Raw genomic sequence first — 6,000 nt, forward strand, 5'->3', positions numbered from 1 at the left:
ACGCACTTTGCATGGAGGGGGGCGGGGAGCCTAAAACATAGCTTTAGAGACCAGGAATGTCTACAATGAATGAATTTTTAACAACGGCTTTGTTAAGGTATAATTGGCAAACTGTACTTATTTAAAGTACACTATTTAATAAGATGACATCATCATCACAGTCAAGCTAGCAAACAATTGCATCACCCCAAAGTGCCCTCACGCACTTTGCATTCCCCCAAACCCCTGCCCACCCAGGCAACGGCTGATCTTCCTCCTGTCACTATAGGTTAGTTTGCATTTTCTGGAATTTCACATAAATGAAATTGTGCAGTCTGTACTCTTTTTCTGTCTGGTGTCTTTCACACAGTGTGATTATTATAAGCTTCATTCACGTTTCAGTGTGTTTCAATAGTTTATTCCTTCTCCTTTCTGAGAAGCATTCCATTGTATCGATGCATCAAAGTGTGTTTATCCAGTCACCTGTTGATGGACATTTGGGTTGCTTCCAGTGTGTGGCTATTACAAATAAAGCTGCTCTGAACAGTCCTGTTTATCTTTGTATGGAAAAAAAATGCTCTCATTTCAGTAGGAGTAGAATGGCTGTGTCATATTTTAGGTTTATGTTTGACTTTTTAAGAAATTATTTTCCAAAGTGTTTGTACCAGAAATGCATGAGATTTTCCATTTCTCCACATCCTTGTTAACACATGCATCATCAGTCTTTTAAATTTTTAACATTGCAAAAATGTGTAGAAATATCTCATTGTGGTTTTAATTGGCATTTCTCTAATGTTGAGTATCTTTTCATGTACTTATTTACCATGTATGTATCTTCCTCGATAAAGTGTTCGTTAAATTATTTTTTTATTTGCCTATTGAGTTGCTTTATTGAGTTTTGAGAGTTATTTATGTATTTGGATACAAATCCTTTATCAGATGTCATTTGCAAGCATTTTCTTCCAGTCTGTGGCTTTTCATTCTATTAACTAAAAGAGAGAGAGCCACTAGGCCCACCTTTTTGTCTTAGGTTTTTCTGAACTATTTTAGAACAGAAAGATTTTGCCCACTGGTTCTAGCAGAGCCAAACACTAGACACCGAGAATGGCAGTGGAGAAAGATCGGCTATTTTATCACGAATGGCACCACCCAGGAACCTGGAAGCTAATGCTCAAACGCCTGAACTCCCTGATGGCGTGGAGGTTACAGATCACAAGGGCAAAATCACCAGACACGGTGATTAGCGGTTTGGTGTCCTGCTGGGAGCTGATCAGCTGAGATCAGATAAGAACAGATCCGAGGTCTCTCAGCTCCCTCTGTCCCCCTTAGGGCTCCTAACTGAAGGCAACTTGGGTCAGGGTGTTATCTTTAGCCTGCCTGAGGTCTGAACTAGTAACCATTGATCAGATACAGGCTATTGTCTTCTGCTGCCTTGGGGGTTCCTGATTATGGTGGGGGGAGCTAGGTTTCTGATATATATGGAGAGAGAGAGAGAGAGAGAGAGAGAGAGAGAGAGAGAGAAAGAGAGAGAGAGGATTTTGAGAGTCAGAGAACTGTGAAAGGGGCAGCCCTGCTGTATATTTTAATGGCATCTTTTTTATTGAATTTATTGGGGTGGCATTGATATTAATGACATCTTGAAACAGACATTTCAGTAACCCATCTAAATCGTCTCCTTGTTTCCTGTGCTTTGAGTTGTGGGCACAGAGGTGTAGAAACCTCCGGTAGCCCTAGGGCAGAGCCCAGATAAGCACTGCTTTCCCATCCATGCCAAGGGCTGACATCAAAACGTTTCTGCAACACAGAGGAAGCGGTATGGTACTTGCCTATTCACCACTGACAATCTCTAGCTCATCACCAAGGAGGAAAGAGAAGCCCTCCCTCCACAGAAAGACCAGAGGTAGTTTGATCTGATGCAGTGGTTACATAACACTGCCTCCCTTAGAAATTATATTGCAATAGGAATATTGGCAGCATCACCAAAATAAGTAAATAAGTAAAACTCTCTGGCCCCAAGCTTACCTTAGACTTGCCTATAGCTATCACAAAGAATACATTAGGAGATTGCATCAGGGTTAGAATCTTGATCCAGAGGAAGTGCTGCTAATCCCAGAGAGAACTGGGAAGTTGCAGTTTGACCATTATTTCCTTTTATACAAGGACTAGTGGCCCAGTGCACGAATTCATGCACATTGAAAGGAAATTAATTAGGAGAAATATTTTAATATCACTATTCACCCTTTCTTTATAATAGAAATGTCAACCAAATTCACGATCAACAATGACAGATTGAAACACACACATGCAATTGGCACCAGCGAAAGCTTTACATATATTGCATATGCACAAGTCTACTTAGCCTTTTATATATATAGAATAAACTTGCTTAATTAGACCTGCTTTCTGATGTAGCTAAACTTTTTACTTTTCAGTTGTTTCAAGTTTCTAAGCTTTCTAAATCTCCATTTTCTGGCTAATGAAAATAGGATTCTACAAAGTCTCCTATCTACGTACTTCAAGACTTCTGTCAGGATCAAATGAGATGGGGCATGGGAAAACACTTTACAGACATTTGGTTACAGTGTAAAATGTTTGCACCTGGTTATAAAGCAAGTTGGGTTCCTGGGCTGAAGAAACTACAAGGAGGCTAGTTGCTAGGGAGAGGAAGCCAGGTGTTGCTACATGATGTCATTACCCAGCACCCACAGCCACCATTTCTGGGATAGGCTGCACTGTGGGTCACATTTTTCTTCATGGGGTCTTGCCAGTGTTGGCTGCAATTTGGTGGCTGTTGCTCCAGGGTGGTGGCAGGGCCTGTGCCCACTTGGAGGAAGCTGAGTGTTGCTTTGTGGGCACTAGGTGCACAGTACCGTTTCCCTGTAAATGGCCAGTGCATGTCACAGAAGCTCCTGCATTGAGCATGTGCCCCCTGGTGGTCAATGTGCATCATAGTGATTGGTCAGATGGACACTTAGCATATTAGCCTTTTATATATATATATAGACTAGAGGCCCAGTGCACAACATTTGTGCACTGAGGTCGGGGGGGTCCCTCAGTTCGGCCTGTGCCCTCTTGCAGTCCAAGATGCCTTGGGGGATGTCCCCCTGCTGGCAGGGAGCAGGCCTAAGCCAGCAGGTGGACATCCCCCGAGGGGTCCTTAGCACTGCTGTGGAGGCGGGAGAGGCTCCTGCCACCTCCACCGCGCTCACCAGACATGAGCCCGGCTTCTGGCTGAGCAGCGCTCCCCCTGTGGGAGCGCACTGACCATCACGGGGCAGCTCCTGTGTTGAGCATCTGCCCCCTGGTGGTCAGTGCACGTCATAGAGACCGGTCGTTCTGCCATTCGGTTGATTTGCATATTAGCCTTTTATTATATAGGATTGTTTTGTTTGGAGCAGTGGTGAACCAATCTATTTAGAGCCAGTCACTTAAGAAGCAAAGTGAGCTATGAGATAAAAAGAAAAAAAGGAACTTTTAAACAGCACATTGGTCTCAGAATGACATAGACATCTATGTCCAAGAGACGGAAGGATACACAGGACAGTGTTCCGCTCACTAGAAGGCTCAAGTATTTCAGAACGCTTTGGGATGGGAAGGACTTTTGACAAGTTAGCCACAATGGTAGCCTGATGTGGCCTGATCAAGTGACAATTTAGTCAAAACAGTTTTTTTGGTTGGGGGTTTTTGTTTGTTTGCTTTTCCCAGTTTGCCTATACAGCAGCTTAAGAGCTTATTGTTTTTATTTGAAGAAAACCAGCTTGAAAGTGGTCTCAGTGGCCTTGGAGCAACTCCCAAAGAGCATCCTGGTTCTTCTAAGCCAGTGGTTCTCAACCTTCTGACCCTTTAAATATAGTTCCTCATGTTGTGACCCAACCATAAAATTATTTTCGTTGCTACTTCATAACTGTAATGTTGCTACTGTTATGAATCGTAATGTAAATATCTGATATGCAGGATGGTCTTAGGCGACCCCTGTGAAAGGGTCGTTCGACCACCAAAGGGGTCGCGACCCACAGGTTGAGAACCGCTGTCTAAGCAATCGTGGCAAGGTGCTATGTGGACAGGGCTTCAGGCTGGGGCAGGTTTACACAGGGAGGCTCTGGCTGTGGCTTGGAACAGTCGCCCTAGGCACTCTTACCCAGTTTATCTGCACAAGGCCAAGGAAAAGAGATAATTTCCTGTTACACTCCCGCCTGGCAGTGACCTCTACCTTGGCTAGCAGGGTACTTAGCCTCATTCTGCTTCTAACTCCAGCGCCGCCTGCAGCCCAAGGATCAGCTCATCAGCGGGCTGAGAAGGGTGGTTCAGAAATTGAAAGACAAGAATGGTGACAACAGGCAAGGTGCTGGACTGTGTTTCCTGTCCAGAACCAAAATTGTTTACTTAGATTAGAATAAATCCAGATGTGGTGAAGCTACCTATGTGCAATTCTATCTGGGGCTTGCTCAAAAAGAACCATCGGGGGGAGGTAGTTGGATGTGGATGAGAAGGAGTTATAGATAAAACAGTCATCACAGGAATTGACACTTGTTGAAACTGGGTGATGGGTACATGCAGGTAATAATCTTATGAAATGCGTGTGTGACTCATACAATCTAATGGGTGCAAAGTGCTCATCATACAGTAAGTGCTCAATAAATAGTAGCTATTTCCCCACTTTACAATTGAAGCTCAGAGCAGTAACTTGCCTGAGGTCACTATCCTAGGAAGCGGTAGAGCTAGATCTCTCAACTCCACCTATCTTACTCCAAAGCCTGTGCTCTTGGCCACTCTCTTGTTTAATGACACCGTACCCAATGCCTGGCATATACTCATCACCAGGTCCACCTACTGTATTAAGTACTTTGCATGAATTACAATATTTAATTAACAGCCCTATGAGGAAGGACTATCAGCATAGACATTTTACAACTGAGAAGACTGAGGCAGAGAATATTTGAGCATCTGCCCAAAGAGAAAGGTCAGTAGGATAGAGCCAGACATGGAGCCCTGGCACCGACTCGAATCCACCCTCCTAACCGTGGGCAGTGTCGATGCGCGCGCTGGGTGAGGGTGTGTGCAGAGTCAGAAGAGGGGCAGACGGTGGAGATGGCCCTGGTGACCCCTGGGCTGTCTTTGGAAACTCCCAACAAAAACCGCGTTGTTTAGAAACAATCAGACCTCATTCCCTTCTCAATACTTTTCTCACCCACTTCACTATGGCAACTTCCCCACCGCCTCCTCCCTGTATGTCTCTTTTTCCTCTACCCTTTTTCTGTCTCCACAGTTCTCCCCAACTTGGCTCCTCGTTGACTTTGAAATTTGTGTTTGCTTAATCCCCCCTCCACGAAGAGCCCTGTGTGGGCCTTGGCCTGGTCATGAAGTCAAATTCCTCAGTGACTCATTCAGCTAACGTCCCACAGCTGACACGGAATGAGCGGCCAGAGGTTGCGGATGCAGTACCCAGCTCTCAGTGCTCGCAGACAGTGGGACCATTAAAGAGCACCTGTCATGTGCCCATGGGGCCTCTCCCAGGCATGGAGCATGCATGACCGTAAAACACGCAAGAGCCCTTGCCTTCAAACTGAGGCGTGTGATGTGGAGGTGAAATGGAGGAACTGGAAACTGGAATAAAGTTGGCGAGGTGCTGTTCCTGTGTCGGAAACAAGAGCAGGGCACTCCACAACACGAGAAAGTGACACCTGGATTGAGCCTGAAAGCACAGGAAGCCTGATGAGGAGGGTGTGCGGAGTCGCAAGCAAAGGCCTGGAGTAGCACTAGGGATGTTGCCTCTGAGCCGAAAGTGTGAGCAAGAAAAGGCAGGATTAGAAACAAGCACAGCCCGGCTGGCGTGGCTCAGTGGTTGAGCATCAACCTATGAACCAGGAGGTCACGGTTCGATTACCAGTCAGGGCACATGCCTGGGTTTCAGGCTCGATACCCAGTGTGGGGCATGCAGGAGGCAGCCAATCAATGATTCTCTCTCATCACTGATGTTTCTATCTCTCTCTCCCTCTCCCTTCCTCTCTAAAATCAATAAAA

This window comes from Myotis davidii, unplaced genomic scaffold (assembly GCF_000327345.1).
Source record: "Myotis davidii unplaced genomic scaffold, ASM32734v1 scaffold137, whole genome shotgun sequence".
Classification (NCBI taxonomy): domain Eukaryota; kingdom Metazoa; phylum Chordata; class Mammalia; order Chiroptera; family Vespertilionidae; genus Myotis; species Myotis davidii.